The 16999-nt window shown below is 38.6% G+C and overlaps 1 protein-coding gene, 1 long non-coding RNA gene and 3 other non-coding genes across 5 annotated transcripts in view; 2 read left to right on the plus strand and 3 right to left on the minus strand.

Moving 5' to 3' along the window:
* Positions 1-16999, plus strand: part of LOC146675489 (uncharacterized) — a 129538-nt gene that overhangs the window by 95789 nt on the left and 16750 nt on the right. The window lies entirely within an intron of this gene.
* The window catches only part of LOC146675491 (NACHT, LRR and PYD domains-containing protein 1-like), a 154453-nt gene that overhangs the window by 87827 nt on the left and 49627 nt on the right, over positions 1-16999 (plus strand). The gene's annotated exons all lie outside the window — the stretch shown is intronic.
* Positions 4049-4122, minus strand: trnai-aau (transfer RNA isoleucine (anticodon AAU)). The gene has a single exon. It is a non-coding gene; the product is annotated as a tRNA-Ile (tRNA).
* On the minus strand, positions 4615-4688 carry trnai-aau (transfer RNA isoleucine (anticodon AAU)). The gene has a single exon. It is a non-coding gene; the product is annotated as a tRNA-Ile (tRNA).
* trnai-aau (transfer RNA isoleucine (anticodon AAU)) lies at positions 5746-5819 on the minus strand. Its single transcript has one exon. It is a non-coding gene; the product is annotated as a tRNA-Ile (tRNA).

The raw sequence follows: 16999 nt of genomic DNA on the forward strand, positions 1-16999 counted from the left end.
GATCATCCATCAGTAAAAATCTAACTCAAATGCAATACAACAAATTCATCATTCATATAAAAAAATCCACATGGACACAGACTTTCTAATCGGACATCACAAAGTTATTCTGAAGCTGTAAATCTGTAAAATTAAAAACTCCCCAGAACTACTATGAGAAAACCCTGAAAAGGTTCAATGATAGAAGAAAAATGCTTTACATATAAAACCAACAGAGGTTCCTAATAAATAGACTAATAAACAGAGAATAGCTGAACAGTTTCTGTGACACAGACCTAAAAATGCATAAATGCTCCATGATTTTCGTTTCTATCCATCATCTTGAACACTGGCTATAAATGTGTTCACGTCATTATTGTGTGATTTGGTTTCTTCACGTGTCTCCTTCAGTGCAAATAAAGGATTGTTAGAGTGTGTGCTGTGTGTTTTTCTGAAGCATGACAATCCTTTCCAACAAGTATTTCCAGCTGTTTGTCTCCCCTCTGCACTTTAATCTTTCTTCTTGTCATGTCTGTGTTTGTCCACCAGATGTCTCCCTCAGCTCATTTACTCCAAATCAGAAGCATCAGCTTTGTGGAGCGTGGAGATGCTCTGCCTGCCAGACACAGCTTAGGGCAAAGTAACATGTCTCTCCTCCACGTCTGTCATCTGAAAAATGACATTAAATGTCATCACTCTAGATACAATAAGAACAATTAAAAAAAACTCAAAGATTCAATCTTTTGTTACATTTTAAAAGTTCAAACCTTTAAAGACATTAAGTTTAAGATCATATATGATCAAGAAAATCATGCTTTTGTTCATTCCGAGTATGTATTCTGTTGTGATTTTGCCATTTGTTAGGTTTCTGTTCTTTGCCTGCCTGCTCCCACTTCTCTGTGTTCCCTCTGTCTGTCCATGGAGTTATTGTGTCTGCTCATGAGTCTGCCTGTCAAGTTCAGTGTCCTGTCTGGTTCTCTGTGTCTGTTAGTTTCCTGTTTAATTCTGAAAGTTCATGTCTCATGTCAGTGTGTTCAGTTTTACCTCTCCCCTGTCTCGTTAGCCTAATTGTGAGTGTCTGGTTTAAGTTTTGTTCTTTAGTTTTCCATGTTTAGGTTGTTTACTCCCCGCTCTGCTCTTCCTGTTTTTGTCACCTTATCACCGCTGTAAATAAACACTCACTCGCACCCCAGCCAGTGCCTGCCTTTTGGATCCTTTTCTCAATACACCACACGACTGCCCCCAGCCGTGACAAATCTTCACATTTCAGAAACTGGAACCAGCTTTAAATGTGATTAAAATAATGACAAAACAATCAATTCTCTGGTCATTGACTAACTGATGAATAACTGCATTTGACAACCCGCTACAGCAACAACCAGGGGCGGAGCGTGGGGGTGGCTTACTGGGCTTAAGCCCGGGTTGTTTTGTCAGAAGCCCGGGGTCTTTTGGAGTGTAATTTTTTCATAGTTAGATGCCTGGCTGACAACTGTATAAAACAAAAAGTACACACAATATTCGAAGCACATAGTGCACACCGTGGGAATTTACGACTGTGCGTGAATCCCCCCTCATATTGGTATGATCCGAGCTCAGGCACTAAGCGACTGAGCGAGGGGGCGGGGCAGCTGCTGCCAGCAGTGAGTGCGCTGTTGGAGAAACGGAGCCAGCCATACTAAGGAGAGCTTAAGTTTGACCAGGTACCAAAGAAAATCATTCGTACTGTACAAATAATGTAAATATGACGGTGCATCACGAAAGATTGATATCAAACTGATCACTTGACCAATATTACGTTACTTGCTCTTCGAGTGAATCAACAAATGGCGAAATGAAAAGCCGAACAAATGCTATTTTTTTGAGAGTCTTAGCTTACGTGTGTTTATTTCATATTTTCAGTTCTTACCCTCCCCGACTAAATCGGTTTCAGTTATGCACTGAAATATAAGAATGGACATTAGAGGGTTCTTTCAAAGAAAAAACTCAGGTAAATGTTATTTTATATATTATGCTTTGTATGTTGTTCAGTATATTTCTATGCAAAATAAGAGGGATTTCAGTACACAGCAGGATATTCACATTTGTAACCAGATATTTACACTTTAGGGAGAAAACATAAAACATTTTTACTGTACAACATCAATTTAGAGTAAACTTTTCTTTTAGATAAATATTGAAATATCTTTTGAATTAGTTAAATGTCAGAATAAAGAGAGACAGAGCTGTATTTTTTTATCACTTTCATCAAATTTAGGAGTACATGTACACTAAGTTTATTGTTAACTAATAAGAAACTCCAGACGATTCCATTCTGAGCTGAAGAAGCTTCTGATAGGTTAGTAGAGTCCATGTGAGTAAATTTTCTGTGACATGGGAAAATCAAAAGATGTCAACCAAAACACCAGGAAAAGAACTGTGGAGCTCCATAAGTGTGGCTCAGTTTGAATACAATTTGGTGCCATTTGCAATTAAGAAATACAGATAGTTTCTCTCTTTACTCTTAAAGTTAACAAATATGTTTTTTAGATTTATCAGTCTAAAAAATAAACATTTAGTCTGATTTGATGTTACAATTAAAAAAGTGTTTGTGTTTTGATCCGAAGAGTACATAAATATGTGGTTTCAACTGTATATTTGATGATTGTCAGCACAAAGAGAGAGAGAGGAACAGAGAGGGAGAGAGAGGAGAATGAGGACAGAACAGAGGTGGAACAAGAGCAGGTGAGACACACATGTTAGTCAAATGGTTGTTTACCAAAAGTATCACCGTCCTCATGTATCTCGTACCTAGTGTTTCTTTTTAGGTTTGTTATTTTTCAAATTCTATATTTATTAAGTTCTGCAGGCTTGTTTGCACAACAAGGCTAAATAATTATATAAACTTTTCTCAATCTAAATATTGTACTTTGGTAGAATTAAACAATAAATGTACTGCAGGTCTATGATGACTTTTAGTGCTACTATCATCTAGTTCTGATTCTGGTTCTGTCTTGGTTAAGTCCTCAGTAGTCCTGATTTTGAACTGTTGTAGTCCTGTTTTAATTCCGGATCAGTTCTGGGTCTGGTTGAATTGGGGTTTAGTCCTCATGTCTTGATGCAGCCCCGATTTTGTTCTGCCTTGCTGCCTAATTAAAAAACTAGTTTAAGGTGTCCTGCACATGTGATATATATTTTTCCCTATATGAAGTCATTGTTTTTTGAACAAAACTCAAAACAGAGCCAATTAATCTTTCAGTAATTTCTACCCCCCCCCCAAAAAAAAAAAAAAATCCCACATGCATACTACCCTTTTGGTCTAAGCCCCGGGTGTTTCAAATGTCTGGCTCCGCCTCTGGCAACAACAGAATAAAAGCACTAACCAGACCGATGAAAGGTTTCAAACATACTGAATATGAAGAGTAGTATAATTTAAACTCAAGTGACTCAAGCAGCTTCAAGCCTCAAGCAGGCTCAAGGTGCTTCAAGCAGCTTTAAACCTCCGGCAGATCTCACCCTGCAGCAGTTCTCAGCTGCTAGCAGCACTCTGCTTCAAGCAGTCACCTGCAACTTCCAGTAGCTGTCAAATAACAGCAGGTCTCAGCTTCCAGCAAACATCCAGCAGCACTTAGCAACGCATGCCTGCTCCTCAAGAACTCACAACCAACCACGAGGGGACTCGAATCTGCAATGTTCTGATCCGAAGTCAGACGCCTTGTCCGTTAGGCCACATGGTCTGGCAGAAGCTCCCACTTTTCACGAACGTTCGTTGGAGTCTGCTTGAGCCAACTGCTGGTGTTGGGTTGGTCACGTGGCTGGTGGATATTGCTTGATTGTTGCTTGAAATAATTGATTGTTGCTTGAAATAAGTGCATGCCACAGCATTTCTCCCATGTATCACGCTCTTAAAAACGTAGTCCTACCTGCCACATGCACAGTGGATCCACCCACTAAGCCAGAGTATCAACTGCCAATGGACGTCATAAAGCTTACGTGGCCCGATCTGTCACCTGGAAGTTGGCAGAAGTTTTTTTCTTGGATCCCACCAAACAAAACCACAGTCTACCATGAGACAGCACCTTCCATACTGGAATGGCCAGTATGGGGATTGAACCCATGACTTTGGCATTATTAGCACCAAGCTCTGACCAGCTGAGCTAACCGGCCCACAACTTGTGCCTAAACTGACCCCTTTTTTTGTCTAATATACCAAAAAATAGGGTGGAAGAACTGTTAAGAACACAAGAGAAATGTGTGTTTACAAGAAATTACTTCAACATAGTGGGAAAAAAAACTCTTCTGTTGACTTACAAAAAATGCTTTAAGAAGAAATTTGCCACAAAACAATACATGGTGTGCGTCTTCTACTGTTAGGGTCGATAGGTGAGGATATAAAGCAGCAGTTTTTGATGCAGTATGCTGTGTCAGACTTTGGAAATGAGTGATTTATCCAGAAAGTAGCTGGAAAAGTGATTTGGAGATTGTAGCTAAGCATGTAATGTATTCATTAGCGTGTCATGTGTCAGTGAATTTTGTGGTTTGCTGTCATTTGTAGTTGCGTACATCACTGACCTGGAAGTTGGCAGAGGTTTTTTTTTGGATCCCACCAAATAAAATCCACAGTGTATCACCAGACAGCACCTTGGATGGCTGCTGGAATGGCCAGTATGGGGATTGAACCCATGACTTTGGCGTTATTAGCACCACGCTCTGACCAGCTGAGCTATCCGGCCCACAACTTGTACCTAAACCGACCCCTTTTTTTGTCTAATATACCAAAAAAGAGGGTGGAAGAACTGTTAAGAACACAAGAGAAATGTGTGTTTACAAGAAATTACTTCAACATAGTGGGAAAAAAACTCTTCTGTTGACTTACAAAAAATGCTTTAAGAAGAAATTTGCCACAAAACAATACATGGTGTGCGTCTTCTACTGTTAGGGTCGATAGGTGATGTTATGGTTCAAAAATATTGGGGATGGAGACAAGAGAAAAACCACAATAACAACACTGGTCCGGTCGGGTTGAGTCAAACGATGATTTTAATGATCACACACGTGGGAGATGGAAACTGCAGACAGCATCAGATCTCAAAATGGTGGAGCATTGCTCAAACTCTTATAGCCTCTGGTGTCTCCACCTTATCATAAAAGCCTAAACATTCACATGCTTTCTCTCACACAGCGCCTAAGCTACGACCTTGGCTCCCCGTTTATCTGCTCCTGCTGAGATGGGGCAGAAAACTCCAGTATGTTCTGTTCTCTTCTAATCAGACAAATAAGGCAATGACTTTCTGCAAACAGTATTTCTTATAACTCAGCAGTATAATGCATCATAAAACAATATCATTCATTCACAATAAATCAGCAGTCTACTTTAATGCAAATCAGTTTAACTAATGCAATAGTTGTCGGCTTCTTCTAATTCAGGAGAATAATGCAAAGTAAAACTACATAATAATTCACAATCTTTAATTAGGGGTCTAACATGGCATAAAATAATATTATAATCTAACAGTGAGGATATAAAGCAGCAGTTTTTGATGCAGTATGCTGTGTCAGACTTTGGAAATGAGTGATTTATCCAGAAAGTAGCTGGAAAAGTGATTTGGAGATTGTAGCTAAGCATGTAATGTATTCATTAGCGTGTCATGTGTCAGTGAATTTTGTGGTTTGCTGTCATTTGTAGTTGCGTACATCACTCACCTGGAAGTTGGCAGAGGATTTTTCTTGGATCCCACCAAATAAAATCCACAATCTATCACCAGACAGCACCTTAGATGGCTGCTGGAATGGCCAGTATGGGGATTGAACCCATGACCTTGGCGTTATTAGCACCACGCTCTGACCAGCTGAGCTAACCGGCCTACAACTTGTGTGCAAACTGATCCTTTTGTTGACTAATATACCAAAAAAGAGGGTGGAAGAACTGTTAAGAACACAAGAGAAATGTGTGTTTACAAGAAATTACTTCAACATAGTGGAAAAAAAACTTGAACCCATGACTTTGGCATTATTAGCACCACGCTCTGACCAGCTCAGCTAACCGTTGATGGAGGAATTAACAGTGAAGTGAGGAAGTAATTATTGAAGTTAACTCAGAAAGATCAATTAGAGAAAAAGAGTCTAACTTAACATCAATGGTACTAAGAGTAACTGTAGATAATATTGCATCTGTGGGATGATTATTGGTAATTTTTTCTCTAATGATAAAAATTTTATTTGTGAAGAAGTTCATGAAGTCATTACTAGTTAACGTTAAAGGGATGGTTGGCTCAAAAGAGCTCTGACTTTTTGTCAGCCTGGCTACAGTGCTGAAGAGAAACCTGGGGTTGTTCTTATTTTCTTCAATCAGTGATGAATAGTAAGATGTTCTGGCTTTGCGGAGGGCTTTCTTATAAAGCAGCAAACTATTTCTCCAGGCTAAATGATGATCCTCTAAATTTTCCTCTCCAGCTTACGAGTCATCTGCTTTAGGGTACGTGTTTCAGAATTATACCACGGAGTCAGGTACTTCTGATTTGAGGCCTTAGTTTTCACAGGAGCTACAGTATCCAGAGTCGTACGTAGTGAGGAGGTAAAATTATTAACAAGATAATCGACCTCTGTTGGGGTAGCGTTCAGATAGCTGCTCTGCTCTATGTTGGTACAGGGCATTGAAGATGATAACAGTGGGTGCATTATATTCTTAAACTTAGTTACAGCACTTTCAGAAAGACATCTACTGTGATGACATCTACTCCCCACTGCTGTGTAATCAATCATTGCAAATGTAAATGTAAATTTTCAGCTCAGGAGGGTAACTCCTAAATTCCAGCTGCATTGTGCTCCTCAAAGAAGCAGAAATCCTTGTTGCACAAACAACAAATACAAAGTTCTGGTTGTGTAGGGGGGGGGGGGGGCTTCCAGATGTTGAGCAGCTGCACTGTTTCCCTGTCTTTTGTTCCTTCTTCCCACTAAAGAAATATTCTTTAATAATATATTAATGTTCAAAGGCAAAGAGGAAACACACACTGCATACTAAAGTGTGTGTGGAACATGAGGACACATCACCATGGCAGAGCACCCGGTATGGATTGCAAACCATGATAAAAAACACTGACATGGAGTGCACATTATCTGCAGGTTTCCACAGGGGGAAATTAGACTTATGTGGCTGCAGCTCACAAGTTCTTGTTTTTATAGTTCTGTGTAACAAAAATAAAAGTAATGTTAACATTGCTGTTCACAAAATTTATAGCTGTAATAAAATTCTACTTTATTTCTTCACCTGCAGGAAGTGTAGTCAGCTGATTTTAATGCCATTTTTAACATATGATGATTGATATTTTGGTTTAAAATGATCAAATGTGTCCTGAAGCTGGGAGGTTAAATAAATCCAGTCTGGTGTGTGTAAAATAATCAGCTGTAGTTTGTTTCATAGGTTCATTTTCTGCAGAGACAATGTAGACTGACAGTCTCACAACTCTGTCTCAAGCCAGGCTGTGAAGTAATCATGACCTTTAATCTATAGATTCATAATCCACGACACAAAGTTTGTATTCATGGAATTGAAATTGAGGTTTTATACTTTTAAGTCATTAAAAAAGCACACACTTGGATAATGGAGGGGTATCAGCAGAATAAACCAAATTGTTTTCTCACATAGGGCACTCACATATTTTTTTTTTCTACTTGTTAACTACATTATTAATTTTACTAGCAGGGAATACATCCTCGATTAGATTAGAAAACATCTATGGAATGATACTGGAATAAGCAAACATTTAGGCCTGAGACGACATGTAAATGAGAGCAAACAGCAAGATCATTTAATGGGGTTGAGATGTAGAAAGAATGGGTTGGTTTGAAATATAACGGTTAACCTTTTTTTTCTTGACTGCCATGGTCATGCCTTTGTGCTCACATGCTCTCTTTCGTGCCCTTTTAACACTTTGAAGCATTTATTTATTATTTATTATTTAATTTTATTTTTATATTATGTTTTTATATTATATATATTTATATAATTTTATTTTTTTCTGGAGTCAATGTGACATCTATAGAATAATTATGAATTTATTCTAAACAAATTAAAACCTACTGACTGCAGTAACAAGAATATTTAAAACTATTTTTAAATGAAATAATTTGTGTATTATTCTCAGTTTCCTGTTTTCTTCTTTCTGGATAGAATCTCACACCAACACATTCAAAGAGAGATATAAAAAATAAATGTAAACTTTTTTATCACTCTGTGCTGTTTTTTGTTTGTTTGTTTTTTATGTGACTTATTTGTGCCTTTATGGTATTTTATATTCCCAATGCACCCTTAATCAAATGGGTGGAGAAAAAAAATACAAACAAGAAAAACAAGCAAAGCTGATGAACATTTGGAGCCAGACAACACAAGTTGAGACAAGAACACAGTGACAAACCTTGGGTGTATAGTAGAGATTCTTCAGCTTCTGCTCTGTTTGAACAACCTGTAAGTCTCTCTTCTTTTTACCATAAACTTATATATTTATTATATTATAGATCACTTTTTTGTGATTTGACATGTGAAATTCTAGTGTGGCTGGAATCAAATAGTTTGATGAACAGATGACATTTGATATCTGGAGTTCAGATAAATATTAAATATGTAAGTATCTGATTCAAAACACTGCTTCACAAACTAATGGATTTTCTACAACAGGAAGTAAATATTTGTTATCCTGATGGGATTAGACTGACAAAATTTATCATGTTAACATATCATAAATCAGTCTGTCAATCACTCAGAAAATTGAAAGATAAATACACAGTCGTCTTAACATCATATTTACACACATTTATGAATTACCAAAAAATGAACTGCTGCCTAAAAACAAACATAATTTTATTCAAAGTGGCGATGTTACAGAAGGTATTCAGTCGCTGGATTTCAGTACAAAATGGGCAAATTTCAGTGGGCAAATTTAGCACAATTTAGAAAAAACACATACATTTAGATATTGTACAAACACAACCCCCTTTTTTCTTAGTTTTAAAAAAACAAAGTATATTGACTCTTTTTCATAAGAAAGTGTATGACAACAGCAGGTAAACAAGAATTACTGAAACAGAAAAATGTATCTGTCATGATCCACTGTTTGCTCTGTTAATCATAACCAACAGAATAGATAAATTGAGCTTGTATTAATTTTTACTTTTATGTGGTCTGTTTTGGTGTTTGGCTTTAGAGACAGTTACAAACACTGGATTTACAATGAACTCTCTTAATGGAAGACTTGGGTAATGATGGTCTCCCTCCTTGAGAGTCTTCCTCACTTGGCTGATGTTGTGATGAAGGCTTTTTTTTACCGTGATAGGATCTGGATCATCCACACGTGTCTTCTGTGGAAGTCCAGGCCTTTCTCTGGTCTTTTCTTCTGTGAATGGACTAAACTGTCGATGTGTCCTCTGCCGATTGACTATTTCTTTCAGAGCTGCTCCACAGGAGGTCAGGGTGTCACATAAACAGCTTTAACTGCACAACGACACATTTAAATCATTTCCACACTTCTTAGTGTGGTTAATTAAAAAAAAATAATGATAAAAAATCCCTAAAACCAATCTAACTCCATTAAAGGTTTAAGGGACTTATTAAAGACAACTCTTTTTTTTACTTTAGTCTTTTTTTTTTTTTTTTTTTACAAATAATCAATAAAACCTGTAAAAAAAATATCCACTCTTAAATCTGCACTTTAGAATGTTCCACTAGAGTCCTAAAGTTTTTACTCCTCGTAGCTGTGGGTATATGAGAACCAAAATGTGAACTCACAGGCAGAAAGGATTAAAAAGCTAACCCAAAAATCCAGAGAAGTCAAAAGCCAAAATCCAAATTTCAGGAAAACACACAAGAGAACAACTTCTCAACAGAAAATAAATGCCAGCTTCAATGGCATTTATTGCCAATTTCAAGAAACACAGAAATTTTGGTTGAGTAAAAAATATATTGAATGAATCCTTGAATACAACAGTTCACATGGGGTGCATCTTGGTTTTCAATTACTCTGAAACGGAAACATTTCCAGTATCATGTCATGGTTCCATCTTCTTGTATTGTGATAGTTGAAGCTGTTAATGAGTCACTGAGGCATGTTGGTCTAATGAAAGCTGTGATCTTTGCAGGTTGTTCACATGAAGAGTAAACTGGAAACATTTTACAATAATGGATTTGAGTTTTGTTCATTATGTAGTCATAATCAGCTGATCAGGCCTGAGGTAAAAAGTTGTTTTTTTGTTTTTTTTTCTCTCTAAATAAAAATTCAGGTATCAACACAAACTGTGGCCCAATAATGGAGGCGTTAACTTGAATGTGGTTTTGGAGAACTGTTACAGTCTTGATATCTCATGCAGCTCTGTACAAATTATTGCAACAGATTTAATGTTCAAAGGCAAAGAATGCATTTGAACTACAAATTAAAGTGTGTGTGGAAGTGAATCAATACACTTGAGTTTCACACGGAAAATAACCACAGTGAACTAGACCAGTTCAAACTTGTATAATTACTCAGGTTTGACTAACAGTCAGTTTCTACTGGGCGTTGCTCAGACAAGTACAACACTCACAACCAGGCTCACGTGCACGTTACTATCATCTGCTGGTTTACTCAGGGAAAAACAAATAGTCTGTGTTATATAGCTTGAAAACACGCATCACAGCAACTACAGGGTGGGGTTTGTTGGACTGACAAGCTTTTGTTTGTAGTAAGGCAGGTCTTTATTTTTGAGTGAGATGCAAAGAAAAGTTTAAAAGTTACTAATTTTAGTTTTTACAGCATTACTTGTTGCACTTTTGGGTCTGATAAAATGTTACTATTGACTGCCACTGGCTGGTAGCCTGTAAGAACTTTGGCTTTATTAAGCCTTAACACATTTGAACAGGTCAGTTAGCTACAGAAACCAAACTGAAGAGCCACTCCCATGATTGATCTGAATCTGGAAACAAAAGGAAATCAAAGTGAATTGAGCTGCGAGTGATAGTGAAAATGCTTCCTCAAAATTAATGTGTTAAACATTATTTGTTGCATAACATGAATCATTTGAATCTGAAAGAAAGAATTTTGTTCCACTTATCACTGCATCATTTTTTTTGTTAAATACACATGGTGACAAAATGAAGTATGCATTAAGATAAAGTCAAGTAAATAGTATTACGACAACACCAAGAGAAAAACAAAATAAATATCCACCCATCCAAATATGTATCCACACACACACGTATGAGTATATGGTTATGGCGTTAACGTCATTTTAACAAGATTAACGCTGACAGCACTGATATATATGTGTATCTTACATCATTTGTGTGTCTCTGGATGTATTTCACAAACTCAGCAACTTCCTCATTTTCTTCAATGAAGACACCTTCAAAGTTCCCCTGCTCTGAAGTGCTGAACGAACACAGTGACAGTTATTTGAAAAGAAACATCAAAATACAATTTTTGTACAAATCCATATTTGATTTATGTCCACAATGCATAACGTACCTTGCATTTGATTGAAAGCGATAAAGCTTGCGGTTTCCATCAACTGACACGGCGAGCATGTCTGGAGTGCAGGCAGGGCAGCTAAAGCATGGCTCCTTGCACATCCTGTCCACTTCACACTTTACAGCACTCCACTCCAAGAAACTTTTACTGAAGGCATCAGCTGATATTCGGCCAGTCTTTTAAGTAGAGGACAAACAACAGAATATTCAAGGACAGTCATCATAAGATTAGATTAGACTAGATTTCATGTTGTTTTCAAAGCGGTCTGGTAAATCCAAATGACCTTTGACAGGTGCCCACATATACTGCGGGCCGAGGGTAATTCAAAACAATGTAGCAATGTACAATTTGCACTAAAACCTGCAAACACATCTATTGTGTATGTAGTGTGTGACAAAAGAGCAACTTACCATTTATGGTTACAAGAGCCACAATTGCACCGGGTGAAACCTCAACGTTACCTGCTGGGCAGTCACACACAGTCTGGCCTTTGCACAGGCAACAGCTGAACTAACATTAAAACACACAATATATATAAAAAGAATTAGAAATGAACTGATACACAATAAATATACAATAACAGCACACACTCATAGTACATAGCAAGAAATGCATAGGACTTAAAAACCGTACCTATTGGCCTGTGAAACTCTGATGAAGGCTTCAAAAACCCTCCTGTTACTGCCTCTCTGCTGTGCAGGACAAAACGTGTGTGAACTGCAATATCACAGTCAGCACAAAGGAATGGAAGAGGCAGGCAGTCCAGACACCTCACAACTACTTGTTTGCCACACTGACACACACGGTGTGACTGTGGATCCAGAGTAGCTAACATATTGTCTATAAGACAAGGCCTGGCCTCTTTCCACTTTTGCAAGGACACCATGTTTCTGATCTCCCAGTGAGTAGCAGCTGCCTCAGACGACGTCTCACAAGTCATGGCTGCGTCCTCTTCTCCATCCTCCAACAACTGAAGGAGCTCCTGACGAAGCACCTCAGTTCCACACACTAACAGAAAATAATAAAGAAACTCTTCCACAAAGTGAAAAACACTCTAGGCAGTATGTTTCTTAGGACTGCACAAAAGCCCTGCCTAACTCAACTATAACAACAAATATAAAAGTAAACTTTAAAAAAGGAATAACAACATATAAAAGAAGGTAAAGTACCTTTTGTTGGGTTGACACTGGCAACATAACTAGGTTCTTCACGTGGACATTGATGCTGATCTGCAGACACTGGGGGGGAAAAGAGACTGAAGAATATTTACTTACTGAAATTCTTTGGTGAAAACAAGTTGTGAGATAAAATCAATGGTTGTGAGAACACTGACCACATGGCAACTAGTACTTCGACTGGATGATGGTCTTTGAGGAATAAAATCTCCCTGTCTGTCACGTTTTTTCCAGAGCACTGGTCTTGGCTGAGGTTCACTCTGTGCATCATTCTACGCAATTAACGAGGAAAAAAATGCAACACCTAAAATACAGTCTATGATTAAAGCGTGGTGGGGGCGGCATCACAGGCATGGGCAGAAAAAAACCAAAAGAAAACGTTCATGCTGAGCCACAGCTGTAAAAGCTGCTGGTCATAATATCAGTTTGGATATGTGGTGAGAGGGAAACATGAAGATGAAACCAGGAGATGTCCTTACTGAATCATCAGAGCTGAACAGGTGATGGAGAAACAGGTTTACCTTTCAGGTGACATGAATGAGTTGAAGGGAAGTTATGAACTGTTTCTGAGAGACAAATAACACCAGGATCCTTTTTTGTGTAGCTGACAGCTGGTAACTGTGCAGGGGTGAGTTTAGCAAAGTGTTGCCAGGGGGGCAGGTAGGGCATTAACAGGGAGAGGGGGGCACAAAGAAACACTTTTCTTTCTTATTATCTGAATCTTACAACCAAAGTTTTTATCTGATGTAAAATGTATAGAAATCATACATATACCAACAAGACTGTACATCAGTGTCACAACAGCGTTTGTTTTCATTCAAAGGCTTTATGGCTTTAATACCTGGTGGGCCGGTCTCTAGTCAAAATGCCCGGGCTGAGTTTTTGTCCCAGTCCAGCCCTGGCCAATGGGGAAACAAACGCCGACACTGCGGTGCAGTCTCGGATGACAGTACACCTAAAGCTGGGCAGACACTGTGCGATTTTCAAACTGCACGATTGACTCGCAGGGGTTATAAGTTCGTAGGTCACGATGCAGGTCTCACACTATACCGCCCGATGCTCTGATGCGACCTGAGTGCTCACACTGTGCCTCCATAACATGAAGATTATAACAGAAAATCTGTCGCTCTCTCTGTCTTTCACTCACACAGACACACCACCATCAACTTTGCTAAATTGCTAATGAAAAACATTGATCAGGCAGCTGTGATTGAGCAGCAGTGTAAATCCAACTATTTTCACGTTTGTTGTGGTCGTGATAATTTTGTGATGCCACATCGAAAAGGCTCGGATGAGCTTTCCGAAGTTCCACAAGTTGTGCCTCCATCGCTTGTGTCCAGATCACAGGCTGCACAGCCGTGCTGCTCCGTCTTTTCACCGATGTTTACATGTTTCCGCGTGAGCAGTGTGAGCGGCTGCGGTGACACCCTGACGAGCGAGCAATGTTTGTTCGCTCAGAGAAAGAAAAAAAGGCTGCAAAAGTACAGGGAGGAATGGGAAAAGGGAAACACCTGGCTGGGAAAGGTCACCATAACACCTATAAAGCGCACTGCACTGTGTGCCGGCGCACTTTTTCCATAGGCATGCTTCTAATGGTGGGCACATGAAGAACGTGAGGGGCGTGAAAGCTCGGGGAACCCTTAACCAATTTCTTGTCCACCAGGCCACGGCAGAAGCAGATATGGTATGTAAACACTGGTTTGTTTTTTAAACCCTCTGGTTAAGGTTAATATGGGCATGTGCAGTGAATATCAGCGCTATGTGGCCAGAAGTGTGATAATATAATTTATTTTGTGTAATAAACAACTGCAAGGATAGATGATTACAACAAATAGATCACTAATACATAAAAGTAATACATAGATGAATAATGATGATGAGTTAAGATGCGTAATCATGGGAACAAGTGGGTTTACAAACAGGAGCAGCTGATTAGCTTTAGAAAAGGTGAAATAATACCTCAACTGAAGCCAATTGTACTAAATGCACTAAATGTGCACAGTTACAAGAATATTTTTGTTCTATTGTTTTCTATTAATTTATATAATTTTAAGTTAAGCAGGACAGAGTTCTTTTAAAGAAAGATTTACTTATATTCTCAAAAGTTAAGCATGACAGGCTTCTGTTTAAGAAAGAGACCTGTTTTACTGTGTTAATGTTGTCATTTTGAGCTAAAAATAAATGGCCAAATGATCATTTGTTTCCCATATGGTCATATCACAAAGAATACGCATCTGCTTAAATCAAATTCAAGTCAAATGGTTAAAAAAATAATTTCACACACAAAAAAAAGAGCTAAAAAATTCACCACACTGGGAAGGGTGAAGACAACTGGGTTGCCCGGCCCTGGCCACGAGGTGTCCCTTATTTATTTCTCAGGGAGTTGCCAACCCTATGTCTTCATGATCGAAATAACTTGAACACAAACACAAACAAACAAAGAGGAAGACCGAACCGGAAGGAAAAAACTACAAGTCCCAGCATCCGCTGTGTTTAGGGAGGAGTAGTGAAAGTGAAAGTATTGAGCCTCCGTTGAGGAGGAAGGTGGAGCTGAGGCAGGTGAGCAAAGGCGTAGATTTTGCATGGACGGGAGGGACGTGTCCCCACCAATAATTTGATCTCTTCGGGAAAAGAAAAACAAACCCGATAGAAAGAAAGAAAAAAACAATCTGTCAACGTCTCATTCACCCAGCGGTGCAGAAAGAGTTAAATTACGTTCTCTACTGGAGTCCTACGTCATGTGACAAATATGGCCAATGTGATTGGCTGTGCCTTTCAGGGAGCTCTGTTTAGTAGTGATGTGCGATACCACTGATTTCCTTTCCGATCCGATACCAAGTAATCTCGAGTAATCGGTGATACTGATCCGATACGGATACTCTGTACAAAAACGTAATGTTTCATTGCATTACATAATACAATATATAATTGTATTGTGTAATTGTAATAATAACATAACCATATTGCTTCATAATGATTAGAGGACATCAGACAACTTGTTTTTATTGCTTAATAATGCAGAATAATCATATAGAAATAAAAAAAACTGACGTTGTGCTATTTGAGCATGTTGCCTGCCTGCAGCACTAAAGGACTCTGCGAGAGACGTCTGTCTCGCTCTAGCAGCACCTGTCCCTGTCCTCCTCTTCAGTTCACCTCAACATAAGCTCATCATATTCTGTGATGTGATTTACTCCGAGGTGTTTGACGACGTCAGTGCTGTTGCCACAACACCTCACTGTTTTGCCACATATATCACAAACCGCGCCTGGGCTGTTTGTGGAGGTAAAACGCGTCCACACAGGACTCTGTTTGCGCTCAGCCATTGTTGTGAGTGTGCACGCCATGGGCTGCGACACATTTATACAGCCGTATTTCGCATATGACTATGAAAGGCGTAAGAGGAAGTAGTTCCTTCCAAATTAGACGATCCGAATGATATAGTTTCTTTCCACTGCGTTCATTTTAATGGAAAAACTACAAATTTACCCCAGAGTACTAAAATATCGATATTATAATATGAGAATCGATTCTAGAACATAAATTGCTGGTATCGGAAGAATCGATATTTCAGTATCGATCCGCACACCACTACTGTTTAGTTTTAGCAGCGGCAAGCCTGCGCTGCTAGGGCCTGCAAGGAGCAGAGGTGGGTGGCAGCAAAAAGGAAGAACCTGGATATAAGAAAGTGTTTTTCAAAGAAACCTGTAAGTTACTTAAAGTCAAGCTCACTCATAAAATGTGTCCGTCACAATAACATTACAGGCTATGCTAGGCTTTGGCCCACATCAGTCTAAAATTGTATGTAACCATGAATAATGTGTTTTGGAAACTAACTGCACAACAGGCAGCACTATTAGTTCTCTCAGTCTCTGAGCAGCATTTCTAATTTTGATTGAAACTGTCAGAGAAAACGGCAGCGTCGAGCAAGCCAGGATATTACTTTACAGAGGCTGTTAAAATTATATGTCTAATGTTAAAATGTTGGTGACACAATAATTTCATCCTAATGGCACTGACATATTCATAGGGTTCATTTTTGAGACAAAATATAACGAGGTAGTCATGATTTTGCAAATAAATAAAAATAAAACCTTGTAGTGCAGTTTGCACAAATTGTTTTAAAAATGCACTCAGCCTACAAACATTACTGACGAGTCAAGATCTGCACAAAGTGACAGAAACACCGAAGCAGCTCCACATTTTATTCTTATTGTCACGTATGTTCTATTTGTCAGGTGACAGAAGAACCAACACAAAGCTCAGAGAGTAATGGTGACACAAGATCACAGGTGAAAATAAAAAACTTAAAATAACCCGGTTGCACAAATATGCACACCCTTAAACTAATACTTTGTTGCAGCACCTTTGCCT

This window comes from Rhamphochromis longiceps, linkage group LG3 (assembly GCF_057381845.1).
Source record: "Rhamphochromis longiceps isolate RC_006_pf linkage group LG3, R_longiceps_female_GT1.1, whole genome shotgun sequence".
In the NCBI taxonomy this organism is placed as follows: domain Eukaryota; kingdom Metazoa; phylum Chordata; class Actinopteri; order Cichliformes; family Cichlidae; genus Rhamphochromis; species Rhamphochromis longiceps.